Source organism: Nothobranchius furzeri, chromosome 11 (genome assembly GCF_043380555.1).
Source record: "Nothobranchius furzeri strain GRZ-AD chromosome 11, NfurGRZ-RIMD1, whole genome shotgun sequence".
Taxonomy (NCBI): domain Eukaryota; kingdom Metazoa; phylum Chordata; class Actinopteri; order Cyprinodontiformes; family Nothobranchiidae; genus Nothobranchius; species Nothobranchius furzeri.
In genome coordinates, this window is record NC_091751.1 from 50,991,453 (window position 1) to 51,013,107 (window position 21,655).

The window sequence follows — 21,655 nt, forward strand, 5'->3', positions numbered from 1 at the left end:
AGTCAGTTTTTATGTATTTTTTGCACATTTAGTCCAAATTTTTGGCTCATTAAAGGTGAAAAATCTGATCAGTGTTGCAACCCAAAGTTTTTATTTTGCTGGATTCTTTAGTTTTGCTTCATTCAGTCTTGTTACATTAAAAAAATATCTTTTTTATTCATTTTAACTCTGACAGACTAGATATTTCAATCAGTTGTGCACCTTTCCGAAGGAATATGCTAAGCCACTTACAGTTTTATCAGAGATGGGTACTTTTAAATAATAACTCTGAGTCTGTCTCTGTGAGTCAGGAAAAGCACAAGAAAGCAATTATGTAGAGCGAAACAAGAAAATCAAGTCCAACCAGTCTCCATTTCCCAGTGGAAATGCAGAAGATTGATGCCTGTGTCTTGGTTTCTAAAGAAGCTGACAGAGTGGGTGGACAAATTGTTAGAAACCGATACTGAGGAAAAGAATCTGACTTTAAAACCAGCAAGAAACCGTCTAAATTTACTGTGTGTGCATATTAAAGTCTATGGCTGATTTCCAACTTAATTATGGCTAATAGAGGCTGTAAATAATAGGCTGTAAAGCTAAAACATATCAACTTAATTATGCTGCAAGCTTTAGTGAAAATTGTATTTTTACAAACTAGTATTCTCTAATCAGTGCCATCATGTGGGATAATTAACCTTTAATAAATCTTCTGATATTTGAACAGACAAATGTATGATTGCATAGAATTTTAAATGATGCCTTAGACAAATTTAATTAGGACACAGGTCTTCTAAATTAATGGGCTTGGAACTACAGGTGCTGGCCAGTAAATTAGAATATCATCAAAAGGTTGAAAATATTTCAGTAATTCCATTCAAAACGTGAAACTTGTACATTATATTCATGCAATGCACACAGACCAATGTATTTCCAATGTTCATTACATTTAAATTTGATATTCATAAGTGACAACTAATGAAAACTCCAAATTTGGTATCTCAAAAAATTAGAATATTCTGAAAAGGCTGAATATAGAAGACACCTGCTGCCACTCTAATCAGCTGATTTACTCAAAACACCTGCAAAGGCCTTTAAAAGGTCCCTCAGTCTTGTTTTGAAGGCACCACAATCATGGGGAAGACTTCTGACTTAACAGCTGTCCAAAAGACAATCATTGACACCTTGCACAAGGAGGGCAAGACACAAAAGGTGATTGCTAAAGAAGCTGGCTGTTCGCAGAGCTCTGTGTCCAAGCACATTAACAGACAGGCGAAGGGACGGAAAAAATGTGGTAGAAAAAAGTGTACAAGCTCTAGGGATAACCGCACCCTGCAGAGAATTGTGACGACAAACCCATTCAAAAATGTGGGGGAGATCCACAAAGAGTGGACTGCAGCTGGAGTCAGCGCTTCAAGAACTACCACGAGGAGACTCATGAAAGACATGGGATTCAGGTGTCGCATTCCGTGTGTCAAGCCACTCTTGAACAAGAAACAGCGCAAGAAGCGTCTCGCCTGGGCCAAGGACAAAAAGGACTGGACTGATGCTGAGTGGTCCAAAGTTATGTTTTCTGATGAAAGCAAGTTCTGCATTTCCTTTGGAAATCAAGGACCCAGAGTCTGGAGGAAGAGCGGAGAAGCACAGAATCCACGTTGCATGACGTCCAGTGTAAAGTTTCCACCGTCAGTGATGGTGTGGGGTGCCATGTCATCTGCCGGTGTTGGCCCACTCTGTTTCCTGAGGTCCAGGGTCAATGCAGTCGTCTACCAGGAAGTTTTAGAGCACTTCATGCTTCCTGCTGCTGACCAACTTTATGGGGATGCAGACTTCACCTTTCAACAGGACTTGGCACCTGCACACAGTGCCAAAACCACCAGCACCTGGTTCAAGGACCATGGTATCCCTGTCCTTGATTGGCCAGCAAACTCGCCTGACCTTAACCCCATAGAAAATCTATGGGGTATTGTGAAGCGGAGGATGCAATACGCTAGACCCAACAATGCAGAGGAGCTGAAGACGACTATCAGAGCAACCTGGGCTCTCATAACACCTGAGCAGTGCCACAGACTGATCGAGTCCATGCCACGCCGCATTACTGCAGTTATTGAGGCAAAAGGAGCCCCGACTAAGTATTGAGTGCTATACATGCACATTCTTTTCATGTTCATTCTTTTCAGTTGGCCAACATTAGAGAAACAAACATTTTTTCATTGGCCTTTAGAATATTCTAATTTTCTGAGATACCAGATTTGATGTTTTCATTGGTTGTCCCCTATAAATATCAAAATTAAACGTAATAAACATCGGAAATACATTGGTCTGTGTGCATTGCATGAATATAATGTACAAGTTTCACGTTTTGAATGGAATTACTGAAATATTTTCAACCTTTTGATGATATTCTAATTTACTGGCCAGCACCTGTACACCTTTGGGACTCATTATTTTCCTGCTTTCTCTTCATTCTGTCACTAACATGTCATCAGTCAGTCTTTTCTCTCCTGCTGTTTCTTAAAGAGAATTGTACATTCTGTTGAGTATTTAGTAAACTTTACTTAAGATGTTGTATAAACTTTAAATCCAACAAATGCATCTTTAATCATTTAAAAGTGCAAAGATGACCTTGAGTGTTTAATTTTCATCTTAACTAGAATTCATTTTCCAATATTTAAACGTATTTAAATCACTGATTCACAAAGGATTTTAATGTTTTAAAGTAACACAGAGCAGGATCCTGCTCCTCCACCCTACTGGTTGAATGTGGAATTACAACGGTCGTAAACAACCCTGCTGCAGCCCGCTGTAGCTAGTGCTAACAATGAGCTAACACTAACATGAGCCAACTAAAACTAAAATAAACCACAAAGTAAAAAGATTCAAACTGTTGAATAAAAAATAAAGTAATTCAATTCAATTCAATTCAAAGATCCTTTATTAATCCCAGAGGGAAATTAGAATTTCAGTACACACAATTCTGAGATCAGACATACATACATAGGAGACACATGACAAGAATTGGTGGCTGGTCTTTCGCAACCCGAGTCGCGCTACCTTAATAGAGATCAGAGGGTTTATATATGAGGATTGAGTCAGGTGGAGGAACAAAAGGCACTTCAGAGTTACCCTCCACAGGGAGGGCAGCTTTGCTATGCAAAAAACACCTCAGACAGAAATGCAACAGACTTCAGACATTACACAACATAAGTGTCCACTAGGTGGTGAGGTAGGGTTGGGGACTCTCCGCACATCAGTTCATGCAGCCACGACAAGCAGCAATTACTTGCAAGTCCAGTAGCACCAGAGCCAGGTCACCATCAGTCCATGATTTTGTAGCCTCCTTTAGCTCCTTGAAACTAGTGTAGGCCACGCAGATGTTCACTCTGATTTTAGCTCCAAAGACACTTTAACTTCCAGGATCCGCCATGATGTCAACAATAAAGCAAACTTCTTTTTCTTTTTCTTGTGCTTTTTCTTGACAGATGGCAAACTGAAAAAGCTAACTGCTAGCATAACTGCTAATAGCCATAAAGTATGTAAAGAGCACCCCTGATGACACATACCCACTCTGCAAAACTATTACGTGTAGTTTCTGGCCAGTAGAAAGCTGCAGACTAGGGCCCGACCGATATATCGGCCAATATTGGGGTCATTAACAGTATCGGCTATCGGTCAAAAAGATGGCCGATATGGCCGGTATTGTGCTACCTATCCAGCAGATGGCGCCAGCTTTATGAACTCATGTTGTGTGGCTCCACTCCTTTGAACTTGGAACACAAATTATTGTTTTGGAACCTTTTTTAAATTTATTCTTATTTGTGTTACTTATGTTCAATTATTTCCTGTCCAGGGTGAATAAGTTCACCAAGTTAACTTCCACAGAGTGTTACTTTGTTACAAAGCACAAGTATTACGTTTTATTTATTGCTGCATTTTTGTTATTTTAATATTCTTATAGGGATCTTCTGTCCCTAAACGGGTGTGTGTTGTTAGATTCCCCAGAGTTAGCTAGTCAGAAAAAAAACATTTTGTAACCAGTTGTTTTAGCATAAAGCAATGGAAGGGAAGGCTTGCATTCACCTACATAAAAAACACTACAATGTATGTGAATTGACTTACATTGTTTTATGCTAAACTAAAAAAAAACAACTGCTGCCAGATCATATTGGGCTGGTTATAAAATGCTTTTTCTGACTTGTCTAACTCTGGGGAATCTTAACAAGACACAATTTTACTGAGTGGTGGAATATTCCTTTAAGTTAAAATGTATTTGTGGAAACCACAGTATACAAGAAAAACTTGAATGTTAGATTCATGCTGTGACTGAGTTTGTGTGTTCTGTTGTTTTTGAGATCTGCTAAATAAATCTTATTTGCATTACTTGGAAACCCGAGTGAGTTATTGAGACAGTTCTTTGGTGTGTAACAGAGAAATAAGTTTGTATCAAAAAGGCAGAGAATGAAGGGTTTAAGCTTAAGAAAACCTTTAATACTTTTTTGTGAGGGACATTTATCGGCCATTATATCAGCAATCAGCCTTTGTTAAAAGTTTTAACAAAGCAATCGAATAAAAAGCATATCGGTCGGGCCCTACTGCAGACTGGTGTCAGATATGAAACTGGTCAAGTTTCTAACTCAGCAATCACTGAGATCAATATTAAAGCTCTAGCTTCAAGTTTAAACTACAATTTAGTGTTACTTTAAAGGGACTTTATGGAGTTTTGAATTTTTATGCTCGCGATTGCCCCCTCAGGCCAAAAGCGTAACAGCAGCTTCAATAGTAGACTCGTGCGCGCGTGCTGTACGTGCACACTCCTTAACGAAAATAACAGCTGAGACAGTCCCGTGTGTGTGTGTGGCCCGGAGGAGAGGACAGGCAAATGCGCAGCTAATTAAATAAATAATATGGTTCTGTACCTTTCTCTTCAGCACAGCCGACAAAGGTTTATGATGGGTCAGTCCTCCTGCATGCTCAGATCATTCCCTTCCCTTGCTTGAAAAATTGTTCCAAAATGAAAGTTGAACCCACATCATTTTTATCTGTGAATTCAATGCCGTTCGGCGAGTCTGAAATAAAAATTTGGGCATCTTACTGTAAAAAAATATACCATTAATGTAGAAAAAAAAACAACCTCTAAATAAACTATGTTCACATTCAGAATCGAACCTGGGTCTTCTGCACAAGAGTCCGATATCTTACTAGGTGAGCTAAAGCGCCAGTGATGTCCTTTGTATCTGTAACATTTATATCCTTGATGACATCTGAAACAACGTTCAAAGAACGGGTCGGAGCGAAAATGGCTACTTTGTTGCTAATTTGCAGGAAATATCTAGAAGAAAGTTCGACAAAAAGTAGCTAAGGGTCCTCAGAAATGTAGCTAGCTTTGTCACTAGGCGGCACTGCCTTTCTCTCTCCTGCTAAAGCTACGGATAGCAAATGCTACGGGCTATGCCTGAGCGTGAACGCGCATGAAGCAGCCTGCTCGACCCGAGCAGCTCTCTTTTTCTGTGATTTTACAGAAAAACAGGCAATCACAGTAATAATGCCAGGGCTCATTCTACAGGACCAGGGCATTGCAGGATAATGTATGAAGAAGACATTTATTATTTCTATACATGTTTTGGCTGTCAAACGTCCATAATGCCCCTTTAATGCAGTCAGTTTTACAAATATACAAGAACATTTACAACTGTTACATGTAATACATTAAGCTATGATGTGGAAGTGAACACAAATGGCAAATTTTGTTTAAATTTTCAAAAGCTGCTGCAATGATTTTTTTCTAAATGATATGAGCACACCAGAAAAATAAGCATTCATGGTCAACTCATAAATAGTATTCCCCACCAAAAAAAAGGAAAAGAGGAGGTAAGAAAATATTTAAACAAAACACCATCTGCCTATCATCAAACAGCAGACAGACAAATTTAGCGACCAGCTAATAATGCAGCACTTGGCAGATTAAGAGCCAGATATTTCCCCCAGGAGTTTTGGAGTCTGCAGCAGAGCTAAAAGTGAGTGTTTAGTGGCCTGAAATACATCTCCAAATAAGTGATAATTCATGCTTGGGACTGTTGGATGTGTAATTAGGCAGTTGTTCACTAAGACCGTCTAAACACACTTAGTAATAATATGTCATTACTGTGTTTACAATTTCCCTGGCCTTATTTCTCTAATGTAGCTGATAAAAAACGAGTCTGATCACACGAACGTTAAAAAAACATTAAAAAAGAAAAGGCGATATTATCAATTGTGTCTTGTTCAACTGAGTGAAAATGTGTTTTTATCTCCTAGTGGGCCATCATAATAAGACTGGACTTGATGATATGCTAAATTATACCTTCCTCATTTGGGTGAAAATAATATGATCATAAATTAGCATTGATGAAGTTGCCAAAAGTCAAATATCCAGGTTAAAAAAAAACCATGGGGGCCTTTTTTACTCCTTTTTTCTAATTACCAGGCCACATAATGCAGACAAGCAGTGAATTTGAATCAAAGCTTAACAACATGAATCTGCAGAAATCCATGAGCTGGTGAACACCTTTAAATTTGGAGATATCAACATCTCGGTAAACACACTGAGCTGAATATCATTACAGGTATTAACGATGCCCTTCAGAAAACACTTTCATCTTAGGCCCAGTCATAAAAGGGGTAGTCAGCTTACCAGTGCAGAGTGGCTGCAAAATTAACACCGCGTAAATGTTCTCCTGGCATCCTGATGGGTTTACCTGCAGAGAAAGCCAGTGGATAGCTGCTATTGACTGTTGAACATGGTGGTGGGTCCTTAATAGTATTGGCAGCCCTCTCTTAGGACTCATTAGCACCTATGATTACTCCGCTCCGTCCTGTAACAGCCACGGTGTGAGAGGCAATTTTACAGGACCACTGTAGCAGGACCTCGTGTTACAGTGGTTTTATGAATTAAATCAGGTTTCCAGTCAGGTGTTCCACAGTCACCAGACCTAAACTTACTGAAAATTTCTGGGAAAATGGAAAACTGTGTTTCCATCTTTTTTTTACAAATTGCAAAATATCACTATGTACAAGCCTTACCCTGGCTAGACCTTTTCTGTACGGGATCATGTTTACGTCCATTTTCAGGGTGTTTTTATGGGCAATTTGGGGTTAAATAATTGGTTCAGACAAGTTTAATGTGTTGTGTAGTTTCAATGCAAACTGGAAAGTGATATTTTTTCTCATTGCTTACATTGCTTTATAATGCAACTTTTTGTTCTAGATTCTAGAAATGTTTACAAAACCCTAAAATAAAACAAATATGACCAAAAATATCAGTTTAACATTAAATGAAATGTTTTTCAAAACATTGGTTAATGTTCTCCCACGAAGTTAATTATTTCTGCTGTTTTTTTAGTTTAACACCCCATTCTGCATTTTTTCTACCTAAAGCTAACATAGATGCAGTTAAGCACTCTGATTCTGCAGTAAATCCCACTTAACTCAACTTTATGGTCACCTTGAGACCATCCTGCTGCTGAATTGTGAGTTTAGATGTTGCAACATACAACTCTAATCTTATGCTTAATTTAAAACTTATTTGGTTGATGCTTCTTTTTCTTTGGTAATGAGAGGCAACTAGCCAATGCACACAGGGTGTCAAAGCTATATTCACGCATAGCATTCATAAGACTGCAGCCCACCGTCTGACCGTGCAAAGCTTGAGAGAAACAGTTTTCAGTTTGGACAAACATCACAGTGAATCCAGGAATGTGAAGAAACCGGGAGGATGGATATATCAGTGGGTGTGTGAGGCGAACCATGAAGTTGTCATTGTGGTAAAACAGCCTCTGCTTCAAATTGCTCCCATGCAACTGAAGGAATTCATTTTACTTTAAATAGCGTCTTAAGTCTGTATGAAAACTCAGCGAGCGCAACGTGCAGACAGGGATGTCGAGAAAAGCCTAACAGCTTGTCTGAGTGATGGAAAATATGTCTGATTAACTGATATGGCCTCTGTGCAAAACATGGCTGTGCTTCTGGCTGAAATTCAAGTAAATGGTGTGTATGAAACTAAAGTAGACATATGTCTGTTTCATAAGTTTCATTGGTTAATTTGTGTTCATTAATATAAGATTCAGCTTTTCTCAACGTTAGATGTACTTTTATGATATAAACTTGCACTTACGTTGTGGTCAATTAAAAATGTGTTTATTCAGAAGCATGGGCTCATTATGACATCTCATTAAAAGAACTTTTATTGGCTTCTATTTTCAGTATTGTTAATGTTGACATTATTTATGAGAACTTATTTAGTCGTAAGTTGTATTATATTTGTAAATATTTGTAAATGCTTTAATGATTTTATACATTCGTTTTCTGCCTTAATGATCGCAACATTTAGTTATTTGTTAAAAGGACCTTTTGATGCTGAAATAAACAAATGCATTTACAAAAATGCTTGAAATATGGTTAACACCATACTGAAACCCTTTAACAAAATAAAACTAAACAAACTCTTGAGTTTTAGTGTGAAATAACGAAGCACTGTTTATCTGAGTTGCTGTTTTAATTTCTTTTGATCATCCTATCAAGGAGGGTGCTGCGATTTCCTTTCCCTTAAGATTTGCCTCCAAGAGAATTACCCTACATATAAATTTTACCATCAGGGAGAGTTGAAGCTGGGGAATAGAATACAATGTATTATTAATCATATCTGCCTTGATTTTAATGTCTACAAAGATGGCGTCGGCTCCGGAACGCCACTCTTTTAAAATGGCTTTGGCATCAACTTTTGATTATTTAGACTTTTCTTTGAGACATGAGCAGATAGAAATACTTTATTTCAAAGTAGGATGTGTTGGCGTCTTCTTTGACAGTGTATGACAGACTACCTCATTGACTGATTTCCGTAGCGATGAATATTACACATTAGGGCTGCAACTAACGATTATTTTCATAATCGATTAATCTGTCGATTATTTTTTCGATTAATCGATTAATCAGTTTGTTATTGTTTAGCTATTTAACCTATACAAGTGATGAATACATTTCAGTTAAGAAAAAGAAAAACATAAGAGAATTGTGCAGTTGACTGCAATCTATTTTATTGCACATGAACACAGTCAGCGGTGTAAAATGAGCTAAACAGTGCAAAATATCAGTCCAGAATAATTTTTTGGCATCAAAATATAAGAGGTAAATTCCATAAAAAATAATGTAGAATCTAGAATAGAGTATGTAAGTGGTATGCATTGCTGGGGGGTGAGTGTCTTGTTCCTCATGTAGTTGTCCATCGTTGCTTGTTTTTTTCTGCATAAGAAACACAAATAAACTGAAATAAGTACACATATAAAATAAAGCAGCACACACACTACAACACTAAATCAATATTACATTATTTGAATTAATTAACAATATACAGTGATCATTTATTTTGACAAAAATGTGTTGAGGCGTTTTACAGTGTTAGACAGTAAAACAGCCTTTTAATAGTAAAAAAAAAGGACTTTGTGAATTTCACCTGTATTTAAAAATTGAAAGCGTACAACTTTGCCGCGTAGTGATGGGAATTCCGGCTCATTTTAGAGAGCCGGTTCTTTAGGCTCAGCTCACCAAAAAGAGACGGCTCTTTCGGCTCCCAAATGGCTCCTCAGATTTTCTGTTGCGTAGAGTACATTTATAACCAAAATAATGCAAAACTATGTGTAAAATGATTTACCAATGTAAAAAAATGCTATATATCAAATATTTATCATTTCTATGGAGTTAACCCTTTGATGCATGAATTATGAAATCTTCAACCATGATTTTTTAAACAATTTTTTTCATTCATCTTTAGGTGTGAATGAAACAAATTTCAACAAATATTTTTTGTAAAATTTTATAATTTACAAATAATTTATTACATGTCCACCTCAGTGGACAGCGTGCATTCTGAGCATGAAATATGTTGGCTTGGCTTACTGAAATCCAAATGGAGGGGCTCAAATGCAATAAAGTCTTCAACAGCTGTGCTTAATAGCAAAAACAAATAAATAACAATTCTGAGTACCTGTCCACTGTAGTGACCATTATGCATCAAAGGGTTAATAACTGAACACTTTCAGAAATCTCCACTTTCCGACTGCTGGCGCTCATTTTCTCACCGTCTCTCTCTCTCTCTCTCTCTCTCTCTCTCTCTCTCTTTCTCTCTCTCTCTCGCCTTTTTCCTCCTCCTCATTCCCTCTCGTCTCCCTCCGCCCGCATGTGCTCTGCTGTGTGTCTGAGTCTTATCCTCCCTCTTCTCCACCCCTACTGCTCTGTGTGTGGACAGTCTGGACACGCAGTTACACATGTTGACCAATCGCCTGTGGCTTTCACCAAAGCAAAAGGGGAGGGGGGAGGGGAGGGGACGGCTCCCAATGACGAGCCGGCTCCCGTCGTTCACTTCAAAGAGCCGGCTCTTAGAGCCGGTTCGTTCGCGACCGACACATCACTAATGCCGCGTTATATTCACCTGGACACAGCTCGTCGGTATATTTTTCTCCGCGGAGTTGTCCTTTTTTGAATGAGGAACATAGTTATGGGTTTGTGCCGTTTTTCCCTTAACCAGAACATTCTTATAAACAGACGTGCTAAATTTGGCAAGCGCATGATACACAACACGGAGATTCACGATTGCATCTAGTCAATCACAAGTAGAACACCGTAGACTGATGCGGCAAAAAAACATGTTTAACATCCACTATAACGACCTCAGCTCACAAATTTGATCTGCGTTAGCTTGTTTATTTTCTGTTACTTACTGGATTCACCGGACTTTCCTCTGCTGCAGCAGCCCCCACATGTTTTCGTCTCAAATGTTCACTTAGTGCTTCCATGCCATGCTAGATGGTTTTTGCATATTTTGCAGTCACCCGTCTTTTCTTGACATCTAGAGTGAAGTGCTCCCATACTCGTGAGGTTTTTGTCCGGGGTTTCTCTTCAGTTTTGTCTCTTCTATTTTTCTTCCGTATTTCTTCTCGTTCCGCCATCTATCACAGCAAGATGAGCGTCAGTAACGTGATACGTCATGAAAACCGAGGGCACTTATTGGCTCGTTTCTTCTTCTACGCCTCCACTGGCAGATCAGTGGCTCATTACTGCCACATACTGGCGGAAAATTTAACAGATTGTAACCGATGTCAGATTGTGGTAAAAAATAGACTTTATGCAGTAAAATATGATTATTAAACAACTAATCGATGACTTAAAAAGTTGTTAACTATTTTAATAATCGATTATAATCGATTACCGTAAATCCTCTAATACAGGCCGGTATTCAATTAAAAGCCGGGTCTCCATTTTTGGCCGGTGTCAAAGTCAGCGGAGGTAAATAATGGCCGGTCTCTTATTGTGGCCGGATGGAATGTGGTAACAAGCAAGTACGAGCGTCCCAGCGGTAGGGTTATAGTCCCCAAACCAACCAGCAGAAGGCAGTAGGGGTTCACGCAGACCTTTATGAGGCTTTTTCTTCAACGCTTTGTAACGCTACAGACACGATCCTCTATCACGCTCCTACCACACAGAGTCATGGTGTCAGTTAACCATGCTAATTCAACCCGCTCCACAGAACACACATCACCTTCTCTGTGGCTTACATAACACTCACACAACACGCAAATCAGCACATAGGAACTAGCAGAACGATAGGAAACACATATAACACAATACCCAGAATGCACCTGGCTTACAACCCCAGCCAGGTCATTACACTATCAAGTTCAAAGAGAACGTGCTGATTATGCTGCAGAACACTCTGGAGAGCAGCAGTAGGGGTTGTATGAACTACAGTAATCCCTCGTTTATCGCGGTAGATGCGTTCCAGACCTGGCAGCGATAGGTGAAAATCCGCGAAGTAGGGACTCCCAGCATGCCCCTCGCGGGGATTCCCTTCACGTCGCACCTACGTCACAAACCGCGGCTATGAACGGAAGTCGCCTTTCCAGCTCACCACTCAGTCATCGTTTCTTCAGATTCACGATCAGAGTTTCCAACCTACCGATCCAAACCACGAACTATCAGCTCATAGTAAGTTATCTTACTTACTTCTGGAAAGCCCGGCATTTCCGTGTCACTTCGTTGACGCTCGAACGCTCGGGGGTTTCCTAGAGCAGCCGGCGTTTCACCGACGCTATCACTTCCGCGTCTGTGAAACCACGCTCCCTATTGAATTATCGTATGGTCACATTCTCTGTGATCAGCAACGCGCTGTGCCAGACCGTAGGTACTGACACGCGATCGTTCATGTCAGTTCATTTCCTTTAATGTTTTCTGTCTTTTATTTGCGCCTGATGCGTTTCGCTGCATGCTGTGGAGCGGAGCGCTGCGCGCATCACCTTGTCCTCCGACGCACTGATCACTGATACAGCCGCCAAACAGCAAGCGCTCCGCTGTTTTTGCGGTTGGTAGATCTTTTAGAACTGCAGTTCAAAGGTAACTCATGAGGTGAATATATATGAACCCAGGCAGCAGTTTTTCTTTAGGATTGAGAGGAGATGCAGGAAGATAATAAACAGACAGGACAGAAAAATAGTCAAATAAAAAGTTAGTTTTTGTACCTGCTGGTTGCAACAAACAGACACCATTGAAGGTCATCAGAAGTGAGGAACAGAAAATGAAATAATTATTTTTATGTTTAGAGCAGCAGGAACTCAGAGAGGCTGCAGGCGCATCAGTGAGTTTGCGGCTGCTGCGCAGGGGGAGGGGGGAGATGGCTGAAGCAGGGGGAGGGGGGAGATGGCTGAAGCAGAAACTACCGTTGTTAAAAGAAATGTGTTTAACTTTGAAAATGTGGGCGCAATTTTAATTGTCAAAAACTCCAGCGAACCATTAGTTCATTTTGCTCAAATAGAAATAGAGGCCTGCCTCTAATACTGGCCCTCCTTCCAATAAAGGCCTGGAGCTTGATGAGCTTGAGTCAAATACAGGCCCGGGCTTGTATTAGAGGATTTACGGTAAATCGATTAGTTGTTTCAGCTCTATTACACATTGTTTGTTGCACCGATCGGTCTTGGCGCTATGTGCGGAGACATTTTCAAAGACAACCACAGATTCCGCCCCACGGCCTACACTGCCGGTGCGAGAAGCCCCTTAAGTGTCGTTGCCTGACTATATATTCACTCATGGCTGGCCAGGCAAGCAACAACCCGATTTCCTGTAAGATTTTGTGTTACACATTTAGATAATTGTCTAAATCCCGCACTTTCTTTTCAACATGAAGTTTAAACTTTTGTTAAAACTCTTCTCTTTTGTTCCTTTCCTCAACAATAATGAGTGGCAATTGGCCTGTGTTTGACATAGCACCTTCTAGAGCCCTAGAACCCCCCAAGGTGCTTTACAACACAATCAGTCATTCACACACACGCACACACATTTACACCCTGGTGGTGATAATCTATAATGTAGCCACAGCTGCCCTGGGGCACACACACACACACACACACACACACACACACACACACACACACACACACACACACACACACACACACACACACACACACAGGTTTCTGCTTACTTTATAGAAGCTGAAAGGTTTCTTTCTGACAAGATTCATGCGGGTAGGTGCTCATTGGGAAAATAACTCCAACTATTTCAGCGTTATATAAATCTTTCCTTGTCACCGACTTGTTTTGTATTTCAGCGGTGGGACCTCCCATCCCCAATAGAAACAACCGCTGATGAAACCTGAGCTGGTCCTATCTGAAATGACAACCTTGTGATGGTTTGCAAATACTGTGTCATTTCCTTTTCGGAGACAGGGGGACTCTGAAGGCTCTTCTGGCTTTTGCTCCAAAAACTGATCTCACTCCGGCCCAGGCACAACCTTTTTTTCTATCATTGTTTAAACAAGTTGCCGTCAATTGTGGAAATTATGTCCGATTATTGTGATGCAGCTTTGGCGCGTTGGCAGCACATGAATGGGGTTGTGTAATGCTGGAGACTGATTAGACATATTTCCCCTCTCTTCTGCATGTTGTTCATTACCATCCCAGATGTTATGTATTAGCTTCATGCTCTCCCCTTCTGAAAGACTAATCCAGTCTGAACAGAGCTGAGAGTGTGTAAAAATGTAACGTCAGTGGCTTTTCTTCTCCCGCAGAAGGTGCGAACGTCAACGTATCACTCGCTGTAAATGTGCCGCAGATCTGTTGTGAGTCAGTACATCGCTTATGTTTGGAGAGTTCAGGTAGGACTGACATTGCAATGCCAGTTATGGCTGCTTGTAAAAATGCAGTTTAACACTGGAGTGAGCCAGTGGTGGGAAGAGCGTGCGTGGGTGTGTTTGTGGATAAATGCGAGGGGGGGGGAGCAGTGTGAGGATGATGCATGGAGGAGGTGAGAACCGAGTGTTTTTTCAGAGAATTTATGAAGAAACTTTATTTTTTCTTCCTTTTTTATGTCGGTCTCAAACTGCTCTCTGCTCCTTTCTGATGAGCTTTCCGCTTAACCAACTGTTCTAAGGTCAGTCTTTTCAGCTTCAGTGCCAAACAAGAGCAACCACTCAAAGTAGCTTGACTAATAGCAAATTAAATTGACAGTAAAGCAAATTTCTCTGTTATTTTCATTTTATGTCAAAGAATATAGCTTCTAGAACATTTTTTGTTTAGAATTGGAATAACGCAACTCAAATGGTAACATCTCTGAGAGTGATTGGCAGAGCAATAATTGCCAAGCTTCATAAAGTATTATTTAAAATAATCTTTTAAGCAAATTGCCAAACAGGCACTGCTTACAGCATCCCAGATGCAAGTATTAATTATGATGGAGTAACAAGCACAATCTGTCTCCTATGAACCATTTCAAAGCTTCGTTTTTCTGAAAATCACAATCTGAGAATCCCCCAAACACCCAAACAAACCATGCAATATACATGCACACTGAAGCGAAACATAATGTTCTGTTTCTGGTTTTGATGCTCTGAAAATTACACATCAAACACCTGAAAATGGTTTCAACAGGATATTGTTTTGCTAGTACAACACAAGATCCGCTCTTAAATCTGTTGAGGGCATTTAGATGGCCCTATTTTCTCTGGAGTGCAGCTTCAAATCAAAAAGCTGGCTCTTAGTGTGCATTTTGTGCTTTTGGGGTTTTGGGTTGATTGTTGAGCCAAATTGAAGATGGACAGCTTCTTTTGCATTTTGTGCAAAGAGCCAATTGACAAATCAATAAAATAGTTGTTAATTCTGCTACTGATAGAAAACCCAGAGTCTGTCATTAGGACACATTTTAAAGGCTTGATTCATTATTTAGTGACATCAAAAAAGCGTCCGCTTTTACTCTTGGTTTTTTTTTCTCTCCAAATGTCGGCCTCCTTGCACGTTTCCTTTTGAACACGTCGTTTCTTTGTTCTGCTTGACACTAACCTGGTTGTTTCGTCTGGTTCTTCTTTGTTCTCATTATATTACTAAGCTCCTTTGCTCAACCCTCTCTGTTTCACCTCGTCCATTTGCTCGTTGGCACTCAGTCTTATCTCCTGCCTCAATCATTTGGCCAAGAGCCTCTGAACACATCAACTGTTGTGCAGTCTCAATAAAAAAATAGAATTGCACCTTACAGCTTCTGTGCGGGCTTCTTTTAAACAAATCTGTGTTGAAGGACATTTCACCTCCGAAGGATGCTTGTTTCCCCCTGCTATGCTTCAGTTTGACAAATAAGTCGTTAAAAAAATTATATATATATAGATATATATACATATATTTGTATATATGTATATATATATATATATATATATATATATATATATATATATATATATATATATATATATATACATATACATATACACATATATACAGTACATATACATATATATAGATATATACATATTTATTTATATACATATATATATATATATATATATATATGGAAATATATATGTATATATATGGATATATATGTATATATACGTGTGTGTGTGTGTATATATATATCCATTGTCCTCCACTTATCTGGGATCAGGTCATGAGAGCAGCTGCCTGGCCAGAGGACTAGCCTTTCCTCGCCTCAGCCACTTGGGTCAGCTCCTCCAGGGATTGCTAAGGCATTCCCTGGCCGGCCGAGAGGCAAAGTCCCTCCAGCCTGTCCTGGGTCTTCCTTTAGGTCTCGTCCCGGTTGGGTGTGCTCAGAAAACCTCACCAGTCCAAGAGGCATCCTAACACGATGCCCAAACCACTGCGACTGACTCCTCTTGATGTGGAGGAGCAGCAGATCCACTCTGAGCCCCTCCCAGATGACCAAGCTCCTCATCGTATCTCTAAGGGAGAGCCCAGACAGCCTACAGAGGAAACTCAATTTGGCCATTTGTATGCACTTTCTCATTCTTTGGTCACTACCTAAAGCTTGTGACCATAGGTGAGGGTTGGAACATAGATCGAATTGGTAAATTGAGAGCTTTGCCTTCCAGATCAGATCTCTTGTCACTACGACAGACTGGTACAACGCCCGCATCACTGCAGACCTGTACCAATACGCCTATCGATCTCCTGCTCCATCTTTCTCTCACTCGTGAACGAGACCCCGTGATACTTAAGCTCCTCCACTAAAGGCTGGGCGTCGTCCCTGAACTGGAGAATGCATTCTACCCTTTTCCGACTTGGTCTCAAATGAATAAATAGCATAAAAGGAGAATAATAATTAATAAACCATTTGTTTTAGCTTTGTTGCCTTGGTAGAGGTGCACATTCACAAACAAGAGGTGCTGCTTACATCACGGTACTAGTGAGAGATACTATATATTTTTTCAGCCTCTACATGATGCCCTCTGACAAATAAACTTCAGATTTCTGCTGTGAGGCTTAAAGCATGAAGACATTAAATATATCATCTTGTCCTTATCTGATACTAACAGATTCCAATTTTTGACCAACACTAAAAATCTGTAAGTATAAAACCGTGTCTACTTTGCTTCTTCCCTTGGAATGTTTTGCTATTTTGTACCTCTGTAGTGATTTTAGAGAAGCAGTTGTTGCTGCGCATCAGTCCGGGAAGGATTTAAGTACAATTTCCAACAATTCACAGTCCATCATTCACAGCGAGAAAGATTAGTCACAAGTGGAAAGCATTCAAGACAGTTGCCAATCTTCCCACAAATAGACGCCAAGGAGTTCATAGCAAGGTCAAATAGAAAAGTTACCTCTCAGACTATTAGATGTTAACATTTGTTAAAAGTAATTATTGTTTGGAAGGGTTGCCAATGAAAGAAGATTGACTTGTGTTTTTCTTTTCACATCAACACAAACCACAAGATGTCATGAGCAACTTCCTTTGAACGAATGAGAACAAATTGGAAGAAACCAAACAGAATGTTATTTACACATCAACCAGCTGTCACGCACAGCAGAGTTGATTTGACCTTGTGTTGCAGCCAAAAAACCTGGGCACCGTGCAGTGACTGAGTCGAACGTGAACACTCCTCTGTATACCAAAGCGTTCGAGAGTCAAACGTGAAGCCATCTGTCCGACACGGAAAAAGCTTGGACGGACAGGAGGTCGTGCCATGGGAGAGTGATCTCAAACACAGCAGCAAATCTACAGCAGAAAGGCTGAAAAGGGAAAAAAGAATCATGTTGTTACAGTGATCCAGTCAGCGTCCAGACCTCGACTTGATTAAAATGCTGTTCTGAGATCTTACTAAAGCTGTGCATAAATGAGTGCCTGGGGGCTCCAGTGAACTGAAGCAACATTGTTAAAAGTAGTGGGCCAGAATTCCTCCACAGTGATCTGAGGGACAGATAAGGTCACACAGAAAATATTTACTTTAAGTTCTAAGTGCTCATGCTGGGCCTGGTTTAGTTTCGCTTCTTTGACATGTAGTTTTTTATTTTAAGTTGCAGTTGCGTCGCTTTAAAACTGATTTCTTTCTGACATTAACCCAAGTGAAAGGAGAATTTTACGTTTAAATGTAAAATAATTTACATTCATTAAGTAAATGCATTGCAAAGCTTAACTCATTCACTGCCAATGACGACTAAAGTCGTCATGTGCATTTTTTTACTGTTTGAGCATCGGAACGAGCCCCCGCGCTGAGAGAACAAACATCTCAGTCCTGAAGCCGATCTTCATCCGTATACGTCACAGATCACATGATCAGGAAGCAACACATCCATGTGTTTGGAGATCGTTTTGGGCCGTTCCTGTAAAAAAAAGTGAGGCGCGAACCGGAAAAGCATCTGCCGATCACAATTCGACAACGGATTATGAAAGAACGGATAACACTCGAAACACGCAGACTCTTCCTGATGTAAGAGGTGAGTCTCCTCTTTGTTTTGGTTGTTTTGGCATCGACATCATGCTAGCGCACAACGTTCTGTGACTCTTAAAAAACAGTAAAAACGATGAGAAACGCTGGCAGTGAAGGCCGTTAGTGATCAGGAAACGGCTGGCAGTGAATGAGTTAAGGAAACTCTCACATGTAAATTTAGAACCGGATCTATGAAATGATTGAGTTCCAGTTGAACTCGGCGTGTTTTATTGTTCTACCGTGAGTAGCTGTAATCCAGAGTTAACTGCCTGTTAATCCTAATGGTGGTGTCTTATCTTATCAGCCAAGTGTTGATAAAGCACACTTGGCAGCCAGCACATGCTGAAGGTGCATCCCTCTTTCTGGCTGTTGGGGCGACTTCTCTTCATCACTGCTGAAGCCCCTGCAGGGGTCGAAAGCGAAACTCTGACAGGACTTTCATGAGGGAAAAAAAAGGAGTTCTCTTCGGACATCAGGGTGCACTAAGGACAGAAAGTGTCTCTAGGCAGCATTTCTGGTGTAATTGTTCCCTACTTCTACACCATCAACCATTTTCTGTTGCTTAAAAGTTGCTCTCTCTTGTCTTTGCTTCTGAATGTAGGGCATGGGGAGGGGGGCAGAAAGTTCTCCAAATTAGCAGTTATTCACAGAGTGGAAGACCAATCATTGTGTTGGGAAGACCCAGCTCCGCCAAGCCCACGTCTCTATTTCAGTTGTAGGTTATGGGCTTACACTTAGACTTGCACATTAGTTTTGTTCCAGTCTTACTTGATATGTATGTATGCACTCTTTAACGCTCTCCTCTCGGTGCTGACAATTGAAAATAAAGTAACATTCCTGGGCTTTATTTTGGTCTTCTCTAAGCCGGTGGAGAAAACTTGGAGGCAAACCCGGGAGGTCAGGCCGTACTCACAGCCTGTCAATCCTCCTTGGTGACCCCACCGCCCCTTTCTTTCTCCCCCTTCCATTCTTCTCCTGCTACGCTCCCCCCTCTCCCATCTATTTAGTCCCCCCCGGCTTAGAAACTCCCAAACTCTTACCCCCCCATCCTCCCACTCTCTTTTTCACCGGCCGCCTCTCCAGCTTGAGTGAGGCATACACAAGCTTTGTCGAAGGAGCCTCGCATTCATTCAGCTGGCTGTTGCAGGCGGCCCTGTATTTCATGTTAAGACATGTGGGCTGTCTCCTCCTGTCCATTTATTTTAATTATGCTTTAATTGCTCGCCGTCCTTTTTTAAATGCTTGCTTATTATTTCTCTCATGCCGACGTGAAAAATTAGCCGTGGACTGTGATTTTCTCCATTATCTTAACCGGTGATTGATCTCTCTCCTTGGGTTTCACCATCGTCTGCATGAGAGACAAAAGAAAAACAGATGTCATGAATGTTTGCGAATCGTTTTTCATTTCGTTGGTGGGGCTTTCGGCCGGTTTCCAGGAAGACACACGGTTAATGGAGAGGAAACCTCCGGGAATATAATGTGTATCCTCGCCTGATTTTAGGGAAAGGAGCTCAATGCACAGATGGAAACAGATCCCTTTTATCTACTGTCTCCAAGTGTGTGTTACACGTTTGAGCTCATTAAAAGTAAAAATAGTTGTACTTTATGATGTAGGTGGTGACAGGAAGTCATAAAAATGAAAACATCTGCCTCAGCTGAACGCAGGGATCATTATTCAGGATTTGCTGTCCCAGAAACAACAAATAAACCCTTTAATTTAAAGCCTTTACAGCAGCTCAGTGTGGATAATTTATCAGTGAAACATCTAAAGAGTTAATAATGCCTGCTTCGCCTCTTTCAAATAATTTTCTGCTTAGAATCTGTAGAAGCGCTTTTTTGTTTAACCAGCAACCCCCCCCCCCCCCCCTGCCATCCGTTGATGTGAAAGCATGATGCGTCCGTCAGTGCTTGTGTAAAGCATCTTCATGTTAATCGCCTAATCCGTTTATGTCAAGTCTGGACTGATTCAGAGAAGAAATCCCACCAAACAAAACCACCCTTTCTATGTCGTAGGGAGATGGGCACGGCGGTGTCCTCTACCAGCTTAAGCCAGAAAGGGGAAATGTTAGTCAGCAGGGTGACAGCCCATCAGGAGAAAGAACCCTAGGGTGAAACGGGGCACGCCTTCATCCACGAGGCTGGGCAGGCTCTCGCCCCCTGGTGTACCAGAAAGGCTGGTGAACCTCCCCCCTAGAGTTTCCAATCCCCTTTTGTCAGCCTCCGTAGTGGCTGCTGATGAAGTCCTGTGTGTCTCTGGAGATTTGAGGCTCTCTAACACTGAACTGGTAGCAGTGGAATGGGTAGACTGAGCCTCCTCTGTAGACTCGGTGTGAGACTTCCCAAGCAGGAGCACAAACCCACTGCACTTTGTTCTTATCTGATCTGCCTCGGCGCCACCGTCTGATAAACAACGGCAAGAAAAATAAAAAGCACAATTCTTATGAAGCCACCCAAGTTTCACTGGCGAATTACAAGTCACCTGTGTGTATGAGTGTGCACATGTGCACGTGCGCTTCCTTCCTTGGTCAGGGTAACCTCAAATAAAAATAAACACTTTCAGGCTTCAACAGGCTTTGTCGAGCTTTTCTTCCACCACTACCAGGTTCTGGTCACGTATAAAATGAACCTAATAGCTGCTTGAATAATGTCTCAGTATGCTAATGTGAAAGCTCCCCATGTTTTGTGGGTTTTTTTATGTTGCCAAAAATATCCAAGTGTGTTAGCGAGACCCAGAGAGTGATCAGAGGCGACTGCTCTGCTGCTCAAATTCGGGTCCATTATAAAATAATCAGGACGGTTGACGGGTGGCGGCGTTCAGCAACGGGAAACATTTACCTTCTTCTGCATAGTGACCTGTGCGTGTGTGTGTGTGTGTGTGTGTGTGTGTGTGTGTGTGTGTGTGTGTGTGTGTGTGTGTGTGTGTGTGCATGTGTGAGAGTGTGTGTTATTGTGTGTAGAGGCTTGATGACAACCACAGGAGAAAAAAAGAAGATTACTGGTGTTTTAGTGTGTGTTTCTGCATGTGTGAACACAGATGTTGTGTCTAAATGTGTATCAACCTCAGGAGGAGGGTCCTTTACTGTACGTTTGTGCAGGCATGCATGTATATGTGTGTGTGTGTGTGTGTGGCATTTCATGTTTGACACACAGCACATCCCTCCTCAGTGTTTGACTTTGGTAAGCAGCTTATCTGTCATGTGCGTTAGTCTGTCTCAGGCTCTAACCTTTCGCTGTGTGTGCAGACAAAGGACTGTTTTTTGCCGCCCCTTGATAAGACAGGAGACAAAAGTAGCTCTCAAAGCAGCCGTGTCTCTTATGGCGTCCTGTAAAAACGTGTTGCTGCGGTGACGAGCTTCCTCCCGCGGTGATCTGGGAGTAAATGCGGAAGATGGAGCGGAGAGAAGTAGGAGAAGGAGGCTGTGTAAACATTCTGTTGTAACGTGCAGCAGAGTG

At 41.1% G+C, this 21,655-nt stretch overlaps 1 protein-coding gene across 9 annotated transcripts in view; it reads left to right on the plus strand.

The window, feature by feature from the left end:
• The window catches only part of LOC107383893 (adhesion G protein-coupled receptor L2), a 113,689-nt gene that overhangs the window by 9,867 nt on the left and 82,167 nt on the right, over positions 1-21,655 (plus strand). The window lies entirely within an intron of this gene.